Source organism: Petaurus breviceps, unplaced genomic scaffold (assembly GCF_028583685.1).
Source record: "Petaurus breviceps papuanus isolate PSGF00001 unplaced genomic scaffold, PetGlider_PUasm1.0 37, whole genome shotgun sequence".
In the NCBI taxonomy this organism is placed as follows: Eukaryota; Metazoa; Chordata; class Mammalia; order Diprotodontia; family Petauridae; genus Petaurus; species Petaurus breviceps.
In genome coordinates this window covers 56978564-57001604 of record NW_027186296.1, presented here as the reverse complement: position 1 = coordinate 57001604, position 23041 = coordinate 56978564, and the positions used below count along the sequence as shown (strand labels likewise).

General features: G+C 37.4%; 1 long non-coding RNA gene across 3 annotated transcripts in view; it reads right to left on the bottom strand.

Moving 5' to 3' along the window:
• LOC138168575 (uncharacterized) overlaps positions 1-23041 on the bottom strand; it is a 64094-nt gene that overhangs the window by 35741 nt on the left and 5312 nt on the right. Inside the window, exon 5 of one of the 3 annotated variants that reach the window (XR_011170143.1) lies at positions 20668-20944. The exons of 1 other annotated variant lie outside the window; for it this stretch is intronic. This is a non-coding gene — a long non-coding RNA (uncharacterized lncRNA). Of the gene's footprint in view, positions 1-20667; positions 20945-23041 lie in introns of those variants that run through there. One more of the 3 variants, XR_011170145.1, reaches the window with a different exon arrangement.

Below are 23041 nucleotides of genomic sequence, written 5' to 3'. Positions count from 1 at the left end.
ATTTGACTGGACTGAAAACTAGGTCTGCTCTGAATTAAAACTGGTCTACTTTGAAAACATTTCTGTAAAGAAATAGAAGTTAGCCTGCTTTGGAGAATCTCCAATGCCCTATCTTCTAAATAATCAGGAAATTGTCCTCTATCATTCCCACAGTATAAAGCAATTGGCACTGGAAGGTCTTGGGGGATTTTTACTCATAGTCGGAATTTCTCCGTATCCAGATCCATGTTTAGGAATCACCATGGTTATGTTTTGCATGGACAAAAGCCTGAACTAAATAATAGATCAAGGGCTTGAAGAGACCACACAGACCAGCTTTACTTCAGTTCTTTCATTTTACAAATGAAGAAAATTTAAATGTGATTTTAAGTGATTAAAGTGCTTGCCCAGGGGCGGCCAGGTAGCACAGCTAATAAGAGCACTGTCCCCAGAGTCGGGATGACCTGGGATTGAATCCGGGCTCAGACACTTAGCACCCACACAAAAACACCTGGCCGTGTAACCTTGAGCAAGTTACTTAACCCCAATTGCTTAAAAAAAAAAAGTGCTTGCCCAGAGTTACCTGGGTAGTAGACAAGATACAGAGATAAAAGTGAGTGCCATATTCTCCTGCCATTTTAATTGTGATGATATGGAATGTATATCTCATTCACTTTTCTATTGAACAGTGAAGGGGTCCATTAAGTGTATTTTATTTTTTCCAAACAAAATCACGGAATAAGTGGCTATGTGAGACATTGTTTGTGGAGTTTTGAAAAGCATATAATTTATATCTATTTTTCCTATTAGAGACAATAGTTTTTGGTATGATAGTTAGACCATTATAGTAAAATGCAAAGATGATCCCAAAACTTAATTTTAACAACTGATCAAGGTCTGCCATAGTAGATCTCTTCATCTACATCATTCTAGCCAGTGATATGAAAAACCTACCCATCTATTCTGCCTTACTCCCTTTTCTTTTGTCCAGCTCTTCCCACACTTTGCCACCCTTCTTCCCAAAATTTATTCTCTGGCAACAGGACCTGATTTATACTGGCCAAATATTTTTTTAGAGTACACATATCTTGCTTTATACCAATGGACTTGGCTTCCTCTGTTTGTATGTATTGGGGAGATAGGAAGAGTGACCTCTGGGCAGCTGCCACATGTCCCTACTCTTAAAGATTCAGTACTTAAAGGGATATGTGATCTCATTGAAGAAGAGTGAAGAGACAAGAAGGAAGAAAGGAGCCCAAAAGACCTTGAGAATCCAACCAATAGATCATCAACCCCTAAATAACCAATATTTGGGTTGCACCTACAAGGAAAATAATACCTTCTATTTGTGTAACACTTCGTTATTTTCAAAATCATTTCACATCTCAAATGAGCTTTATCAACACCCTGTGATAAATTTTATGTCTATTTTAAAGGTGAATAACAGTAGACTTTGAGAAATTCAGTGGCATCCCTGACTCCAGAAAGAAAATTAGTGGCAGGGACAGTTCTAGAGGTTGGATCTCCTGAATAATAATGAATTGTTATTTACAGGATAGCACAGTCCTAGTTTATATACTAGTGATCACTGATTTTATAACTGGGTCACCATGGGGGGAAAAAAACAACCAACAATTACTTTTGGTGGGGGAAAATACATAATACAAGATTTTTATGTTTTATTTTATCATATGATTAGACCATCTCAAGATCAAAGCCCTTTACTTTATGGGAAAAAAATGTTCAAAATTAATGAGAAACCATTTTTCTTGATAGCTATGTAAAGTTTAACTTCAGCTATGAATTAAGGAGTCTGCTCTGGGGCTATTGGGCACACATATTTCACAACTTTAAAAAAAAAGACAAATTAACATCTTAGTGTAATTTTTATCCTAGGAAGCATATGTCAAAGAACAAAACAGTAACATGTTACCCAAGTTTATTTTAAAACTATTTCATGTTCCACCCACAGTGTGGATCTCTTCTGGATGTCAGAAAATAACATTAACCATTGAGGCACATTCAATAAGGATCATAGCTATCTTCTAGGCTGAAATATTTATACATAGTGGAATTCAAAGTGATCTGAAATAATAGATTTGGTCATCTCTATTTTATTTGTGTCGAGGAAGATGTTGTTTATTCTATACATATATATTTTAACTTAGATTAGAACTGAGAGGAAGAGGGAGAAAAATAATGGGAATCTTTTCTACCAGGAAATGAAATGCCGTTTTGTACATAATTCTAGTGCTTGAGGTGTCCAGGTCTGTATCCTAACATATGTTTTCAATATGTGTACATTATACTACACTCTACTTTGTACTCCCCTTGTGCATAAGATTTCAGAACACTTTATAAATAACTTAATTTCCTAGATGCAGGCTTCTGGACTCCAAAATCACATCTCTAAACCTACTGCATGTGTTGTATCTTGATCAAAGTGTAGCATCTCCGATGAAACATCCAGCTATATTACTGATGGTGGAGTGTGGATTGGGGACAACTGCTTTCTTGAGGTTTGGTTGAAAACCTTTGCAGTATCCAAAACCTTTTAGGAAGGTCCCAACATCATGAATTTTTCCCCCTGTAGTGATTAAAAAGTTCCCTTTTTAATAGCCAGGTAGACTTCTTTTCATACAGTCAAAAGGGAATTAGAATTTGCTCTGGCTTTCTCTTGCTCTCTGGCCCTGCCAATAGTTTTCTTTGAGGACTTGGGGATGCCTCTTGAAGATTACACCGGGGCTAGTGTTATTCGTCTTTAAGACAAATATAAAACTTACCGTACCTATTTCAGAGTGATTATATGGATCAATTAAGTTGTGACATTATTTTGAAAATAACAAAATGTTATACAAATAGAAAGCATTATTATTTTCCCTTGTAGATATAACCTAAATATTGTTATTTTAGGGGCTAATGACCCATTGGTTGGATTTCCCAAGTCTTTGGGCTCCTTTCTTCCCTCTTCTTCTTCAATGAGATCACAGATCCCTTCGAGAACAGTAGGAAGTCTATCTTTGTCTTAGGGTTTGAAGTGTGCTATTTGTCCTAATATACAACATGGTGTGTCAGGAAGACTTGAGTCCAGATCCTGTCTCTGACATACACTAACTATGTCACCCAGAACAAATCATTTAACTTCTCAGTGCTCTAAGCCACAAGTGTCAAAACAAAAGCCTGCATCTTATACCAGCATAGATAAATTGCTGTTTGATTTTATTTTTCCTTGTTGACTTTGTTTTTTTTTCCACTATGTTTTCATACTATTTCATTTTAACTTACATTGAAAACCCCTCCTCTCACCCCACCACTAACACTATGACCAGTGAGTTTGTAGCAAAGCATTATTTGTAAGCAAGTACAATTCCTGGTACATAGTAGATGCATAATTAGTGCTTTTTAATTTGTTTAAAAAATATGATGTTAAGAAAAATTGACTGATACTATGATCATATCTGAATGCATACATCACATTTCATCTTGAAGTCTTCTATTTAATGATTCATGTATGTTTGGTTTTCAGTTGTCCAGAGCCAAGAGTGATCATTAAAACTGATCAGAGTTCCACTGTCTCTTAGTGTTGTGTTTTTTTTCCCTTAGTGTTGTTTTTACATACATTATTGTAGTGATTTGTGTATGTTTTCATCCTGATTCAGCTTTACCTTACTCAGCATTGGTTGTCTTCTCATTATTTCCCTGTATTCATTTATTTTCCGAATTTTTAATGGTAAAATAATATTCCACATTCGTATCCCACAATTTCATCATCCATTCCATAATTAATGGGCACTCATTTTTACCCAGGTTTTTGCTACCACAAAAAGTTAAACAATATCTCTCTTTTAATCTGTCTATCCATCTATAAATCTATCTATATTCAGACAGATAAAGATATAGATGTACTCTATATAGATTATTATATATAATGAATATCTGGTGCATTTGTGCATATTTATATATGTACACAAGCATATATGTATATACACATTCTCTCTAGACTCTGATGTGTGCATATATATATATACATACATACACACATATATAATTTCCTACATCTCACTCATCATAGTAATTTCCTTTGGACTATCCTGAGGATCACTTTCAACTGTACAATATGGGATGGTGCCACATAATAAAGTGAATATTTGGATAATTTTTGTGATCATCTATAATTTACTGATTCTTGTTCAGATGGTACATTCTTTCTTCAAGAGATGCTCAAAATTAAAATGTCACTATTTTTGAGGTTTCTGTTGCCTAATATTTCTCTCCTATAGTCTTTTCTATCAGTAAGGGGAAAGCTGTATACAAGAACGAGAGGAAGGAACGATAAAACTCCATTGAACTTCTGATGTCTCCTAAAACGCCAGCTCCAGTTCAAGCATTAGAAAGAGCACAGGACCATTAGTCAGCAGAACTGAGCTTTCCTCCTGAATCCTTGAGTCATAAATCAAGACAGACTAGATGACCACTAAAGACTCCCTTTTAGCTTCAATTTTTATGAAAGACTATGAACTCACCTCATTTCTAATTTTGGAAATGCAATTATTCTGATGCTCTTGCTTGAATTAGCACTCCATTACTGGAGTCCTAGGGGAGTTGGTATAACAGGAATCTTATTTCCTTCACCCATGGATTCTCTGTCCAATTTTACCATTACCTGTAAGATTGTATCCGAACTGAGAGGATAAGATCACAGATTTTAGGATAGGATAGTGTAAAAGCTAACTTGGAACAACATCGAAAAAACCCTAAAATCTTGGCAACTCGTCCCATTACTTGCTGGCAGAAGAAATGGAAGCAGTATCAGATTTTATATTCTTGGTCTCAAAGATCACTGCAGATAGCAACTACAGCCATGAAATTAAAAGACATCTGTTCCTTGGAAAGAAAGTTATGACATATCTAGATAGCACACTGAAAACAGAGATGTCACCTTGCTGACAAAGGTCTGTATAGTCAAAGCTATGGCTTTTCCAGTAACAATGTATGACTGTAAGTGTTGGACTATAAGGAAAACTGAGTGCTGCAGAATCAGTGCTTTCAGATTGTGGTGTTTGGAGAAGACATATGAGAGTCTCTTGAACATCAAGGTGATCAAATCGGTCAATACTTAAAGAAATTCATTCGGGTTCTTTTTGAAAGGTCAAATACAGAAGCTGAAGCTTAAAGACTTTGGCCACATAATGAGAAGACAAGACTCATTGGAAAAGATCCTGATGTTGGGAAAGACTGAAGGCAAAAGGAAAAGGGGATGGCAGAGGATGAGATGGATAGTGTCATGGAAACAGTGATCATGAACTTGGACAGCCTTCTAGAGGTAGTGGAGGATTATTTTTTTAAAGCAATTGGGGTTAAGTAACTTGCTCAAGGTTACACGGCCAGTTATTTCTGGGTGTGGTGCTGAGTGTCTGAGCCCGGATTTGATCCAGGTCATCCCGACACTGGAGCCGGTGTTCTTACTCGCTGAGCCACCTGGCCTCCCCTAAGCAATTGGGGTTAAGTAACTTGCTCAAGGTTACACAGCCAGGTGTTTCTGGGTGGGTGCTAAGTTTCTGAGCCTAGGATTCGATCTCCAGGTCTTCTCAACACTGGAGCCGGTGCTCTTACTCGCTGTGCTACCTGGTCGCCCCGGTAGTGGAGGATTTAAAGGCCTGATGTGCCATGTTCCATGGAGTGATGAAGAGTCAGACCCAACTGAACAGGTGAACAACAACAACATTACCTTGACTACCTAGTTCATGAAACTCCTCAAATCCCATAACTAACCTCTTTACTCTACCTCAGCCACTTACAGGGGCATAGTTGTACACCTTAGTTCTCACCATCACTTGTAACTGATGGATTTGACCTCTGAAGTTGGCTTTTCTTTTCTTTTTTTTTTTTTGGCAGGGGTAAAGCAGGGCAATTGACATTAAGTGACTTGCCCAAGGTCACACAGCTAGTAAGTGTTAAGTGTCTGAGGCCGGATTTGAACTCAGGTCCTCTTGACTCCAGGGCCGGTGCTCTATTCACTGTGCCATCTAGCCATCCCTGAAATTGGCCTTTCTGATCAAAATCTCCTGTGTTTCTATCTATCCCTCTATGCAAGACCTCCAAAACTCCTCCTTCACATTGAATGCAACCTGCAGCCCCCTCCATCGTCTTCTGTTCTCTGAGTCAAGTGCCCTTGTTTTGGACTCACTTGCTTCCCTTTTTACCCTAGAGTCATATGAAAATATATTTCAAGTTTGAAGGGATATTAGTCATCATCTAGTCTAACCCTCACTTTTAATGGAGGTTAAGAAACATGGTCACACTGGGAGTATCACTAGAAATAAGTGGCAGAACTGAGATTTTAACTTAGGTCCTCTAACTCTAAATTCAGTGGTCTTTCCATTCTACCAACCTTCCTCTTACACTTACCCAAGTATCTTCCACCCTTAAGTCTGTTGCCACCTTGTCCAATGCCCCTCTCCCCCAATCCTGCTTGTGTTTTGGAATATTAAACTTTGCTAGAGAAAGACATTGAAGGCAATGTTGTACACTGGGAAGAGTTTTGGATCTGGATGCAGATTGCCTTAGTTAAAATCTCAGTCCTTTATTATTTGCTACATGAGTGACCTTGGGAAAATCACTTCATGTCCAGGGTCTTGGTTTTTTCATCGTTGGACTAAAAGATTTTTAAATTTTTTTTCAGAATTTATTTATTTTTAATTTTCAACATTCATTTCCTCAAGATTTTGAGTTCCAAATTTTATCCCCTTTTCTTCCCTACACCCACCCCAAGATGACATGCATACTGATTACCCCTTCCCCCAGTCTGCCCTCCCTTCTATCCTCCCAACCCCCCCACCCACCTTTCTCCTTACTTTCTTGTAGGGCAAGATAGATTTCTGTACCCCATTGCCTATATATCTTATTTCCTGGCTGCATGTAAAAATTTTTAACATTTGTTTTTAAACTTTGGAGTTCCAGATTCTCCCCCTTCTTCCCTCCTCACCCACCCACAATGGGAAGACAAGCAATTCAATATAGGTTATACATGTGTAGTCATGAAAAACATTTCCATAGTCATATTGTGAAAGACTATATTTCCCTCCATCCTATCCTGCCCCCCCATTTATTATATTTTCTCCTTTGACCCTGTCCCTTTTCAAAAGTGTTTGCTTTTGACTATCCCTTTCCCCAATCTTCCATTCCTTCTATCATTCCTCCCCCTTATCCCTTTCCCCCCTACTTTCCTGTAGGGTAAGATACCCAGTTGAGTGTGTATGTTATTCCCTTCTTAAGCCAAATCCAATGAGAGCAAGTAAATGATTTTTAAGGTCCAGTCCAGCTCTAATTATATGATCCAAAGATTTCCCTTTTCTTCATACCAATGCCCTCCACCTCCAAATCCAATCAGTTTGTCAAGTCCTATGAATGTTAACATTAGTAGCGCTTTTCTCTGCTCGCACCACCCTTGTTTCAGGCTCTCCTTACTTCCCACTGGGGTGATTTTTATTTTTTTATTGTAACCAACAAATATGGTAGGATCTCAAATTCTTTATTCCATTCAGTAAGGTATATGATTGTGGAAATGTAGTCTGGTGAAGATCAGTTGTATTGATTATCCTCTCCATAGCCTTTTTCTGTAGTAATATCATTAATGATTTAGGGACTATGGTTTTCCTTACTTCCAGTCAATCCTTTGCCACCCCTCCCCCAAGCCTTTCCCTAACATAGCTGTCAGAATACAGATTGTCCCAAAAATCTTGATGCATTTTTAAACTGTGATAGTTTAAAACTTTACTAAGACTTTTGGAACACCCTGTATTCTTGTGCAAGTATACATTGGACCATATCATTACCTGTTTAAAAATCTATAGAGGGTCTACACGTGTTGAACATTAGGCACTATGCTAGCTTCTAGGGACACAAAGAAAGGCAAAGGACTTCACAGTTTAGTAGAGGAGGCATGAAAACTACTGTTGGCAAGCAAGATATAAACAGGGTAAATTGGAGATAATCAGCAGAGGGCAGACATTAGTCGAAATCACACTTGTGCATGTCATCTCCCATGGCTGCAGTGTACAAGTCAATCTCTACCTCTAAGACTTTCTATCTTCCTTGGTGGCTCAGCTCAGCTAAGGAAACTTTACCGGATCCCCTTGACTGTTAGTGCCCTCTGTCTCTCCCCAATTTATTTTTTATGATACTTAAACATAAGTATTACCCCTGCCACATACACACACAAATACCCCATGTAAAAGGGTATTTCCTTGAGGTCGGGTTATATATCCATATATAGGAGAATATTCATATCCTCCTGGTATATAGGAGGTATTTTTAAAATGTTTGTTGAATTGAACCCTGCCTCAGACATTTACTAGCTAGGTGTTTATATTTACCAGCTAGGAATTCACTTACTATCTTAAGGTCTCAGTTTCCTCATCTAGAATATGGAGTCAATAATAATTTGCAAACCTTAAAGTACTATATAAAAGTTAACTTACTGGGTTTTTTTTTAGCTTATACTTGTGATCACAGAACCATAAAATGCTAGATCATAGAATCATAAAATCCTAGATCATAAAAACCTCGAATGCAGAAACCTTTTCTCTAACTTAAACTTCAAACAGCTGCCACAAAATTGTAGCTACCATCCTGTAGGTTACCGACTAAATAATCACCACATTCTTTCTATTCAGTCTATTAAAATTAGAAATGATTGTTTAAAATTCAATTTATCTTAAACTGAATAATCTGATTAAATTAATCCAGAAGCAGGACACACAAATCTCTGATTCAAAATTATTAGCTCAAATGGGAGAGGAAGGGAAGAATCTCTCTTTTCAAAAAAAATCAACCTCTTTAGAACAGAGTAGGCCCTGTCTTTTCACTTTCTTTGTATCCCAATGTTTAACATAGTTCCTGACACTTAGTAGGCACTTCTTGACGGAATGACAGCCAAACCAGTGGTAGAGGGAAATTGCTTGCCGTCATATGAGCTGTTGTTAAGGCTGTCTCTGACTGGTATTACAGCTGGGGTAGGGGACTGGTAAAACCTGTCCCTTTTGGCTCCAAATACCACTATGTTCCCCCTCTTCTCCCCTCCACCATCCTCAATGACTTCTTTTCTATTCTTATACTCTACAGAGATTATTAATAAAAGGGAAGAGGGGGCAGCAGAGAGGGGAGTTGGAATGCCTTAATAACAACAGGTTCTTTTTTCCCCTAACTATAAAGTAGGACTTTCAAAAGGTATACTCAAACAGTATCAGACACATAGCTTATGTATGAGATGAATAAACAAAAAAGCTTTCCCTTGAGCTAAAATGTCATAGAACTGTTTCATATTGGTCTTAGGGAAGTACACACACACACACACACACACACACACACACACACACACACACACCCCAAACTCAAAAATTTAATGTTAGAGACACATAATTGCATCAATTTGTTATTTGTGTGACCTTTTTTTGTATCTCTCCAGGCAAAATGGAAACTTTTAGCATTCCCAGTGAACATTTTCGGTATAGTTAAGAAAACAGAAAATGCTTTAAAATATTTAAACTCTATAATGGAATATCATATATTCATATAAATACCATTTTTGTGTGTGGAAAGGGAGAACAGAGTATTACTTTCTGGAAGTTCCATTCATAGAAATTTTTTCCCCCAGTCAGTGAGTTTGAACCATGAATTGTATATATTTCCAATGAGATGACATAGAAGTCATTTTGACTCTAAGATTCTCCCTTGTAGGAAGTTTTCTTCCTGGCTATGACAGTGTAATCTAGCAAAAATGCTGCCCAGAGAGCTCTATGAGTAAGGCTATTAAATGCAAGGAAGACTGCTAAGGCATTTTGAGAAAGGGGAAGGTGTTTACTAACTGCCATGTCTTTTCTTTTCAAGGAAGGACTGAAGTTCTGTAGTGCCCCCCTTCTACCTCTTCTGGAGAAGCCAACATTTTACTTAAAGAGGGGCCAAGGATCTCACCTGGACTTCTTTATGTAGAGGGGCTCTAAAAAAATGAAAGCTTTTAACCTTTCTGTTTGTTTCTCTCTGAAGAGAAGTCTGGGAGCTCTGAAGTAAGGCATTTGTCTAAGGATGAACGGGTTAAGAATGTCCAGCCCAGTATCATGTAAGCAAGAGAGTACATTGTGGTTTTAAGAAAAGGTCACTTTTAAATGTCACAACAGGGTCATGTTTCTGAAATGATGTTCTTAATAAGTGAGTGAAGCTCTTAAATCTTTTATTTACATAGAGTACTCTGAATTACACCTGGATGGAATCTTTCCTACCAATTAGCTGGAGCTTTGGCAACCTTCATCTGACATTTAGATTGGGTATTTTGAAAGGTAGGCAAAAAGGAATCAGTGATGAAGAGAGAATGGAGTCAGTCTTGGTGCCATGTGATGAAATAGTGGATTCCACACTGTGACCTCAGGGATGAACTTTTCAGATGGTTTGGAAAGTTAGTCAGGGGAAAATGTCTCTTTATGTAATTGCCAGGCCATGAAATATATTTAGATCGATGATGTGTAGATGTTTAGAAATATATTCAAGTGCTTCAGCTTTACAAAAAAGGGAGGCAGCATGGTACAGTGGAAAGAGAAAAGAACTCTTTTGGAGTCTAAGGGCTTGGATTCAAATTTGATACTTTCTACATGTGTGATTCTGGAAAAAGCACTTAGTTTACCTGGGCCTCCTAAGGTTAGACAGGCTAACTCACATGGACTAGCTCAGATGGGCTTTATGTTTCTCATCCTACAATCTACTAATATCATGGTTGAATTTGGGGTCCATGCTAAAAAGATGAAGACACAATTCATAAAATAAAATCCTGCAAAATTAAGATTTCTGTCTTTAGACTAAATATGGCTAGATCTCTGCCCTAACTGCCCTCTCCAAGCCCCATTCTGCCAGCTGATAAGTTGCATGGAGAGGAGATCAAACTAAACCACTGAATCATTATTATAAAGTAATTACAAGCTGAAATTTGATAGATTTCTGCCTTGAAATGTAGAGAATTTAGGTTAAATATTAGAGCCACCATAGCCTAGTGGAGAGATAGATGAGCTTGGAGTCAGGAAAACCTGGTTTCCAATCTTCTATCACTCACTAACTGGCTATCATTTAATTCCATGTGCCTCAAAAAGTAACTCCCTAAGATTTACCTGTTAAGTCCTAGAAAAAGAAGGATTTCTCTATACTGAGGAAATCACAGATTGTGTGAATAAATTATAAAAGTAAGATAAAATCCTCTGACCAAGAAACGGATTTTCATTAATATGTCCTCATTAATACTTAGGAAGAGGAAATAGGGTATGTATAGAAGATAGAGAGATGACCTTCAGGTCAAGAAGATCTGGTTCTAAGGTCTACCTCTGAGAAATATGTGAGACATGGGCAAGTCACCCATCTTCTCAGAGCTTGAAGCAAAAAGTTGCAGAGAAAGTTCTGACTTGCTTTGGTGGAGGGAATTTCCTCACTGGGGACAAATCATGGGTCCAGTCCCTATCCCTGTTAATACTTAAATTCCACCAATAATTTTAAGGCCCTTGTAGGTATAATATGCACGGGTACAAGGATAGAAATGTCCATAAGGACCTTACATCGTCCTGGGAAATGGGAGCAAAAAGAAAGCTTAACAAGGGCAAACACATAGATAAGTATAAAGTTCTCTGAACATTGAGTACTTTGGAGGTAGGAAAGAAGAGAATGTTGAGGAGGTAGAGTGGAGTTAGGCTCCTTTTGCTACTATAATTATGCTCTAGTCTAATGGATTTCATAGTATGATCTTATGGCTAATACAAGATGAGGAGTGATGGAGACAAAAGGGATGTCCAGATGAAGTACTTCAGGAATATTTGAGTAGGGAGTAAACAAATAGTTTCAAAGATTTGCAAACATAATAATAACTAGCATTTATTTAGTGCTTTCAAGTTTTCAAAGTGTTTCACGAATATTATCTCCTTTTATCCTCATAACAATTCTGGGAGGTAAATGGATTATTATAACCATTTTACAGATGAGGAAACTGAGATAGGCAGGGGTTAAGTGACTTGCTCAGGGACACACAGCTAGCAAGTGTCTCAGGCCAAATTTGACCTCAACTAAAATGAGTTAGGGAAGATAGATTTTATCTCACATTAAGGATTTTTAGCCCATTTTAGATCATATTAAGGCTTTAAGTGCAAATGAATCTCCCCCAGTGGCTCCAACTGGGGGAGAACTTTGCTTCTCACCACCACTAGAAGGCATGGAGCTCTTAATTACTGAACAAATGGGAAGTTGCTGCTGACAGCTGACAGCTCCTTTGTCTACCATTCTTCACAGAACATGAATGATTAATGGAATTTTCTCAATACAGTCAAAATTGTTTACTGATGGAATTAAGGCTGAAATTGGCTAAGTTCTATTGAGAAGACCATTACTATAATATTACCAGACCTGCCAAGCTCTCCCTATAAAAAAAATAGAACAATTAGTGATGACTGAGGAATTCTGTATGTTATTAAGGTTTAATTACCAAATGAAATGTCCTTTTTTAGGGAGAGAGATTTTATCCCCAGAGATATTGAGATTTGTACTCCCTTTGACCATGGATTATGATATGTATGCTATTGTGCATCCCAAGAGGATGCATTGCACCCAGGTGGCCAATGGGGTGGCATGCTTTCAAAAGAAAAGTCAAGAAACATATCTGTCCATTTATGTTCTCTCACTGCAGGAAGCCTGAACTATTCTTAAAGGAAGCTTTCTTAAGTAATTAGTATGAATCAAAATGTGCAACAGGGGAAGAAGGCTGATATTGAAGGTGATGGTTTGTGTTACTATCAAGGAAAATATATGGTATTATTTGAATGCAATCTCTTTGAGGGCAGGGACCATTTCATTTTTTGTCATTATGCTATTAGCACTTAGCATCCTGTCTTACATATTACAGTCACTTATTAAATGTTGTTTGAATGAATTATGGTTGTCAATTGTAACAAAATGGAGCAAGTGGACTGGAACCAGCTCATAGGGGCTCAAAAGAGCCTATTGTTAAATCTTCAGTGTGTGAATTTATACCTTGTAAATTGGTAAATGTTACAACCAAGACTGAATTTATTGTTTTGTTGATTATCCAGTCTTAATAAAGTGATAAAGAAAATATTAATGATGCAGATTGAATTTAAATGTATGTTATATATAACTTTAAAAAATTTCTTTCTGAAAGTTATTAAATATTTACTGGCACAAGACTGGTGTTAGGTGTGTGTGTGTGTGTGTGTGTGTGTGTGTGTGTGTGTACCTCAGTAACTCAGACAGTCAGCCCTAACAATAAAAATGGGATAGGTGTAAGGGAACTAGATTTAGCTAGGTGTTCTCTAGTGTTTGTGTTGCGTGGTGGTCTCTGGGAAGGGGTGATCATTTCTGTGATGGAAGAAGTTGTGCTAAATAAAGCTCTACAAAGCAGTTGTCACTGTTATGGTGAAGAAAGCTATCTGTGCTACCACTACTAATTGAAAGAAACCTGGCCTTGGCAGTGATTCCTATGACTTTAATCTCAGGGTGTATTCAAGGCAAGGATAGTTACAGATTGTCCAACAACTTATAGTTTTAGTCTCATTTCTTATTTAATTTATATTTTAAAGCTGTTTTTTCTCTTCTCACACAAATTCTCACCTAAATATGGCTATGGATTATACATGTATTTGAACCCACATAGAAATATTGTCCTTTTGGAAGGCCTTATCACTTGGGAATGAATTACTCTTGTGATTCATACTGGTTTCTGTGTTTTATGAGTGTTTCTGTGTTTTATGAGTGGAGTAAATGTTTAGCTTACCTCTAAAGTTAGGGTTCTTAACCTTTTTTGTGTCATAGATACTTTTGGCAAGTCTGGTGAAGATTATGGGCCCCTCCTCAGAATAATATTCTTAAATATACAATATAAGATACATAAGATTACAAAGGAAACAATTATATTGAAATAGTTAATTTAAAAAATCATTCACAAATCCCAGGTTAAAACCCCAGCTAAAGTGTACAGTGGGTAAATATCGGTGCAGAGATTAAAACAGAACCCCTGACTCATGGCCAAATGCTTAGTCATCCTGAAGGAAAGGAGGATTCAGGATAACAATTACTACCAATCAGCCTCTAAGTACTGCTTATTATTTTATTTTATTTTTTGCTTTTTTTTTTTGGAGGGGAGAGGGCAGGACAATTGGGGTTAAGTGACTTGCCCAAGGTCACATGGCTAGTAAGTGTTGAGTGTCTGAGGTCAGATTTGAACTCAGGTCCTCCTGACTCCAGGGCTGGTGCTCTATTCACTGCACCACCTAGTCACCCCAGTGCTGCTTATTCTTGTAGGTAATGATATGACCTAAGAGGAATGTAAGTAATAAACCTTCCTGTTTGTAGTTATAACCAGTGAGAATAGTTATTTAGAGCCCTGTTTTACTTATTCCAAGTTGAATGGGCTACTTCAAGAGGTAACATATTCTTCCCTGGACATTTTTGAGAAAATGTTGGATAACAATTTTTTTTTTTTTGCACTGTTATAGAAAGGATTCTTGTCCAGCTAGAGGTTGGGTTGGGAGGTTCTCCAGGGTTCCTTTTAGCAAAGGCAGCTAGGTGGCACAGTAGATAAGAATATGGACCTAGAGTCAGAAGGCCTGATTTCAGATCTCTCTTGGACCCTTACTAGCTGTGTGATCCTCTGTTTGCCTTCCTCGCTGGTAAAATGGATACAATAGCAGTATCTACTTGCTAGGATGATTGTGAGGAGAAAATGAGGTATTTGTAAACCTCTTTGCAAATCTTAAGGTATTGCTGTTCAGTTGTTGGTTCAGTCATGTCTGACTCTTCATGACCCCACTTGAGATTTCCTTGGTGAAGACACTGGAGTGGTTTACCATTTCCTTCTGCAGCTCATCTTACAGATGAGGAAACTGAGGCAAACATAGTTAGATGACTTGCTTAGGGTCATAAAGCTAGTATGTGTCTGATGCCAGATTTGAACTTGGGAAAACTAGTCTTTCTGACTCTAGACCTTATACTCCATTCACTGCCATCACCTAGCTGCCCCCAAAATCTTAAAACACTATGTAAATACTAGTTGTCACCATCCTATTATAATTGTTGTTGTTGTTATTTGCTTAGAGTTAGTGGCTTGAGACTTAGCTCCACTACTTATTTACTTGCTGTCTGATGTTGAGATTACTGATTTAGAGCTGTAAGGTACCTAATAGTTTAATTCAATCACCTTATTTTAAAAGATGAAGAAAGTCAGTAGGTCTGAACCTCACTTTCCTCATTCCATAAAATGAAGATAGTAATACTTTCATCACCCTGCTCCCAGAGTTGTTGTGAAGATCAAATGAGGCATTACATATAAATCACTTTTTAACTGTAGAGAGCTATATAAATGCTATTATGACTAGCAGGTTAGATAGTAAATTCTTGGTGCTGGCTGGCAACTAACTCAGTCAAGTACACTAATCACTGTTTTCATTTCTTTGATCTCTACTCTTTTGACTCTTGGTATTTACTTTGGAAACCAACTACAGATAATTTTTTTAAATGTTCTCTTCAAAAGGCTCTTTAGAGAATTTTAGTTCATGTTCAGCAGCTCAGAATGAGTTGACATATCACTACATTTCACAAAGATAATGTTTGGGAACCAGGTAGGCATTAAGATCCTAAAGAAGTGAATTTTTCACATCGATTAATGTCAGCTGTTATAACGTGCTTCCAATTTGGAAGAATATCTGTTTCTTTCTTGCACATATTTTTAAAAATTATCAGATATCATTCCTTGGGGAATAAGAAGACATAGTACATTATTGAGTGTCTCTAATTCCGGGGACAGAGGTGACAGACAGGTTATTATTTGATATTAAATCTTTCCTTTGAGTTGTCCTACTCTCATTGAGTTTGGTTAATAAAAACAAATAATATGAATAAGTTAAGGTATGTGAGAATAGAATATATACATTTCTCTCCCCAATCAAAGCCCACTTTGGCTTGATGATTATTGGAGACTTATGACACTATTCATATTTTTAAAAGTATTTTTCCCCAATTAATGTCAAGATAATTTTTAGCATTCATTTAAAAAAGATTTTAAGTTCCAAATTTTTCTCTCTTCTTTTTTTCCTCCCTTCCTCTCTTCCTAAAATGGTAAGCAATTTGATATAGGTTATACATGTTCTATCATGTAAAACATATTTCCATATGTCACATTTGTGAAAGAAGAAACAGATCAAAAGGGAGAAAACACAAAAAAGAACAAAGTGACAGAAGTATGCTTTGCTGGATAGTACTTTCCTTCATGAGTCCTTTGTACTTGTCTTGCATCATTGTGTTGCTGAGAAGAGCTGAGTCATTTATAGCTGATGATCACACAAAGTTGCTGATACTGTGTACAATATTTTTCTGGTTCTGTTCATTTCACTTTAGATCAGTTCATTCAAGTCTTTCCAGGTTTTTCTGAAATCTTACTGTTTATCTTTTCTTATTGCACAATAATATTCCATTACATTCATATAACACAGCTTGTTCAGCTATTCCCCAATTTAAAATATTTTATCACCATGAAAAGGACTGCTACAAATATTTTTGCATATGTAGGTTCTTTTCCCTCTTTTCTGATCTCTTTGGATTACAGATTGGCAGATCAAAGGGTATGCACAATTTGGTTGCCTTTTGGGTATAGTCCAAATTACTTTCCAGAATGGTTGGATCATTTCACAACTCCACCAAAAATGCCTTAGTGTCCCACTTTTCCTATATCTTCTCCAACATTTGTCATTTTCCTTTTTTGCCATATTAGCCAATCTGATAAGTGTGAGGTGATATCTCAAAGTTGTTTTCATTTTATTACTCTAATGAAAAGCAACTTAGAACACTTCATCATATGCCTATAGATAGATTTGATATCTTCTTCTGAAAACTGCCTGTTCATGTCCTTTGACTTTTTATCAGTTGTGGACTGGCTTGTATTCTTACAGATTTGACTCATTTCAGAGACAGTTGGTGTAAAGATTGTTTCTCAGCTTTCTGTTTTCTTTCTAATCTTGATTGCATTAGTTTTGCTTGTGCAAAAGCCTTTAATTTAATATAATCAAAATGTTCTATTCTACATTTCATAGTGATCTCTCGTTTGGTCATGAACCGGCAATTTAACTTCTCCTTTAAGAATTTGGATGCTATACTACCTGGTCCATTTAGGGTTAGTACTGATATTACTTCATTGTCTATGGTACAAGTAAGATGTGGTTTCCTTCCTTATCTTTTTAAATTTAATCTATTTTTGCTTTTGCTTTGTCTGCGATCAGCATTGCTACCCCTCCTTAAAAAAAAACAAACTTCAGCTGGAGCATCATAGATTTGCTCTAGCCCCTTACCTTTACACTGTGTGTGTCTCTCCGCTTCAGGTGTTTCTTGTAAACAACATACTATAGGATTCTGGTTTTTGATCCACTCTGCTATCTGCTTCCATTTTACAGGAGAGTTCATGCCACTTCATGTTCATAGTTATGATTACTAACTGTATTTCCCTCCATCCTATTTTTCCCCTTCTTGTCCTCTCTCTCCTTTCACTCTATTCCTCCTCACTGATGCCTTGCTTCTGTCTGCCACCTCCTTCCTTCTGACATTCCCCCCATCCCTTTATTTTTCTTCCCCTCTCCTGCTTTCCTGTTAGGTAAGATAGATTTCTATATTCAATTGATCGTGTATATTATTCCTTTTAGACAATACTAATGAGAGTAAGGTTCAAGCGATGCCTATCACACACCCTCCCCTCTTTCCCTAGATTTCTTGTGCCTCTTCATGTGAAATAATTTGCCCCCATTCTACCTCTCCCTTCTTTCTGTACTCAGTGTACTCCTCTTATCCATTAATTATTTTTTAATTTCATTCCCTCAAATTCACCTTGTATTCCTTCTAGTAGTACTGTTAGTGTAGAATTTCTAAGAATTGCGAGTATTATCTTCCCATGTAGGGATATAAACAATTCGGCTCCATCAAATCCTTTACTTTTCCCCCCTTTCTCCCTTTTGAGGCTTCTCTTGCATCTTGATATTGGAGATCAAATTTTTTTGTTCAATTCTGTTCTTCTCTTTATGAAAGCTTGAAATACTTCTATTTCACTGAATGACTCTTTTTTCCCTTGAAGTATTGTTTAATTTCACCAGGTAGATGAATATTGGTTGTAATCCTAGCTCCTTTGCCTTCTGGAATATCATGTTTCATGAACTCTGATCCTTTAATGTTTCAGCTGCTAAATCCTGTGTAATCCTGATTATGGTTTCCTGATATTTGAATTGTTTCTTTCTGACAACTCACAGTATTTTTCCGTTGACGTGATAGTTCTGAAATTTGGCTATAATGTTCCTTGGAGTTTTTTTATTATGAGGTCTCTGTCCTAAGGTAATTCTTGGATTCCTTCATTGTCTATTTTGCCCTCTGATTTCAGGATATCAGGGCAGTTTTCCTTAATTTCTTGAAAGATGTTTTCCAGGTTCTCCTTTTCTATTATGCTTTTCAGGTAGTCCAGTGATTCTGATATTGCCCATTTTCCAGGGCAGCTGTTTTTCCAATGAAGCATTTCCAAAGAGGGGCTGCAGTCCCTGGCTGTTTACCTGCTGCTGCACTGATGTTGCCCTGAGGCCCATGAGGGACCTCCTGTCTGGTGCTGCACTGACAGGGTGGGGTGGAGAGTAGCTGGTGCTGCTGGAGGCTATAGGGGTCTGGCAGTTTACCTGGTTCTGAGCCAGGTTTGTAGTGGTAGTGTCTGGTCTGTGCTGAGGCAGGTGGGTGTTTCTGTGTTTCCCTGGAGCTACACCAGAGCATGTGGTGGTTCTCAAAGCTGGAGTCTGCTTGTTCACCTAGCTATGCTGAGGCACATGATGGGTAGGGGCTTCTTTGTGTTGACTTTTGCCGGCTCCACTTCACTAGGGCTCAGGATCTCCTACTGGTTTGCTGAGGTAGGGCTTGCTGCCGGCTTACTGGAATGCTTCCTATCCTAGTCTGTGCTTATCTTTTACTGAGTGAGACAGACCTTCCTAGCCGATCTTCCAAGTTTCTTTGGGCTCAGAGATTGTTTCCCCCATCTTTTTGCTGGTTCTGCTGTTTCAGGATTTGTTTTGGGGCACTATTTCATGGTTGTTTGAATGTGAATATGGGAGAGGTTCAGTGATTTACTGCTTACTGCACCATCTTGGCTCAACACTACACATTTTTATGCAAGTTTCCTAAATATTTGCAAAAAAAGAGATCCCCTTACTAACTAGGTGTGTAAACTTGGAAAAATCTTGCAATTTCTATAGGCATTTAGTTCTTTGATCTATAGAATGAGGGGTTTGGAACCCAAAGGGCTATCAGTGATTTGTCAGCTCCCTTCTCACAAGAAGGTTGTCTATCTCAATAATTCTGATTGCTATTGTTTTACACAGGTGAATGTTTTTCTATTTGTTAGCCATGTTATAATCTACGTAGGCATGTCTTGCAGACTAAGTTCACCACGGGATGGTAAGAGCCTTCTTCTTTAGAAGTTAGTATAGCATTCTCTAGAACATAAGCTCATGGGGCACAACAAAACCGAGATATATATATATATATAAATAAATTCTGATAAACAAATTAACAATAGTTAGTCTTGCCTCCCTACCATGAACCTTACTTTCTTCCTAGAAAATTTAAAGAGGCACCTTGTAGAGGAACCTAGCAGATAAGACACTGAACCTGGAGTTGTAAAGATCTCCCTTAGAAATTTATTAGCTATGTGATCCTGGGGAAATCACCTAACCTCCATTTGCCTCAGTTTCTTCATCTGTCAAATGGGGATAATTGTAATACCTGGTTTCCAGTATTGTTGTGAGGATCAAATGTGACAATAATTGTAAAGTGTTTAGCATAGCATCTGGGACACAGTAGACTTTATATAATGTTAGCTATTATTCTATATCCTTGTGGTTTTTGTGCATATTATTCTCTTAGTTTTGCTTCTTCACTCTGAATTACATCATACGAAACTTTCAATTTCTCTCAATTTGTTATAGTTTTAAATTCTTATTTTGTTGTAGCATTCCTTTACATTCATGTACCATAGTTAGTTCAGCTATTCTCTAATCAATGACCAGCCATTTTATTTCCAGTGCTTTGCTACCATAAAGAGTGTCACTATGAACATTTTGTTGTATACAAGATTTTTCTTTCTGTCATTTACTCCCTTGGGAAGTATATACTTCCTAATACCCAGTATATACCTAAGGAAGAGTAAATACTTGGTAATTGACCCATACCACTGGGTCAAGGAGTATGAATAGTTTAGTAACTCTCTTTGAATAATTCCAGAACACTTTCCAGAATATTTAGCACCAATTTACAGCAGCATCAACAGTATGTCTGGTTTCTGTCTTCCTATATCTCCTCCAACACTAGCGCCTCAGTTTTTCTCATCTTTGCCTATATTCTGGATAAGAAGTGAAACCTCAGAACTGTCTTAATTTGCATTTCTCTCATTCTCAGTAATTGGGAGCAAACTTTCACATGACTCTTGTCACAGCGTGCTGTTCCCTGGAAAACTTTTTGACTACTTTTATCTATTGGAATGTAACTCTTGGGATCATTTTTTTGGTGTCATTCTCCAATATATCTTAGATATAAGACTTTCCCTTCTACTTGGGAACAAAACATACACATAGACACCTATTTTTGCATCCCAACATCACTTTTTATCACCTTGGACTTTTAGCAAGTCAAGGGTTAAAGAAAAGATCTGACGGGAGAGGACAGAATAGAGATTAGCAGAGGAATCTTTATCTGGCAGGCATAATGCACATTCAATATGAATCTTCTTTTGAAGAATGTTCTGTAGCCCCTAAAAATGTCCACTGAGTTCAAGTAGTTTTCTCATGAACATTTGATCCTGCTCCTGGAAGACAGTCATACAATTTCAAACATCCTGAGAGCAGATCAAGAGATACTACTGTAAAAACAAACCAAATTCACATTAAGACAATAACCAGCATGAGGCTAGACTTTTTTTTTTCTCAAACAAACAAAAATTTAGGCTCAGAGAAAGGAACAATTGATTTTGGGGAAAAAATATAAAACAATTAAAAAAATAACCTCACTGCTGATCAAGTTTTTCTTAGAAAATTTTGCAAGTTTGCTAACCATTCCCAAAGCCCAAGAAAAACGTTCCCCCAAAATGCTGGTAGGTAAAATAAAAAACCTCCTGGGATGGAGGTAATGGTTTCACAGAGCAATAATGCTTGACTTGTTATTCATTTTCTACTCACAGTGGTAAGAGTGAGGTATAATCTACCAGCAGCTGTCAGATACTTTAGCCTAATCCCACAGTAGCTGCCTTGGTACAATTGTGGTGATGTAATATGTTGTATCAGCTGACCCCTACAATGTGACTGCACTGTTAACACTCTGCTCTTGGGAGCTTCAGGAGTGGGCCTGAGCGGTTCGAAACTCCCCCTTAGGTACTTAAGAGAAAGACCGACTAACGCTCCGACTACAACTCTGATGTACTCATGCCACAGTAGTGTTGAAATGTGTTTCTTTCCAAATCATTAAAGGCTGGCATTTCAGAGTGATGCCCCCTGGGAGTATGTCCCTGGCTTGCCTTGTTTTTTTTTTTTAATATAGCTTCTCAGCTTCTGTTCAGGTTTGTGTTGTATTTTCCAGTTGTTTTTTTGAGCCTTTCTAAGGGGCCAAATAAATATATCAGTGTAATTATTTACACGTTAAGCTTTGGGATATTCTTGCACTTTTAATTAAAAGTTGACAGTTTTCTATTGCTAAATTAGGAATAGGAAGGAGCTCCAGAGAGCTAACAGTTTGCATCAGCTACACAATACTGTGGAAAGAACACCAGCTCTGGACCTTGGTTTTAGATAACTCTTCTGGTATTTACTCCCTGTGTGAACTTGGGTGAGTTATTTAAGCTCAGTGTCTTCATTCGGTAAAGTGAAGGGGTTGGACTAGCTAGCTAGGACTAGCTACCCTTCCACGTGTGGCTACACAATCCTATGAACCTACAATATTTCACATCTTAAGAGGCTTTGTGGAAGAAGGAATTGTGCCTTGTGTGGGGATTTGGATGTGCAATATGACTGGACTGGTGAGCTGGACATTTGCTTCACTATAATATGAGACTATACACACACACAGAGATATGTATGTATAATGTGGATATGAGATTATATACTATAATATATTATATATGCATGTGAATATATGTGTATGTATGTATATATGTATATATACATGAATGTGTATATATACATGTGCTTATATATATAGATAGATAGATAGATATGTATAATATATCTATGAAATGAGTCTATATATTATAATATGAGACCAAGTCTTTGCTTCATTCCTCTCCTTTGGAGCCAGTGTGAGGAGTGTTAATGAAGCATTATTATTGAACCAGAATCAGAGCTTTCTTCTGTTAATAAAATGATCCCTAGAAGGCCCATGTGCTAGAGTTTAGTGCATTAAAAAAAATAGAATAAGCCAATCCAAATAAGGGGTCTAGCACTCATACTTAATGGCATAGCCAGGTGATGCACTGGATAGAGTGCCAGGCTTGAAGACTTATCTTCCTGAGTTCAAACCTGTCTTCAGACACTTGCTAGCTGTGACCCATGGGCAAGTCACTTAAACCTGTTTACCTCTGGTTCCTAACCTATAAAATAAGCTGGAGGAGGAAATGGCAAACCATTCCATTTTTTTTGCTAAGAGCACCCCTAATGAAGTCACAAAGAGTCCGACCCAACTGAAATAACTAAACAGTAACAACTAACTCATGTTTAATATCTATTAACTTTCAAAAGAGAATAAAAATAAGGGGAAGAGATGGAAAATTACCACTCATAGCATATGAACTACTTGAGGCAGGGAATGTTCCGGTTTTTGTCCTTGTATTATTTCTCAGTGCTTAATGCAGCATCTTGCACATAAAAAAGTACTTTGAAATGTTCATCAAATTGATTTGAATTGAACTAAGACAATCTTTTGTCTCTTGTTCTAAAAGATTTCAGTTTCTTGATAATATTCATTTTTG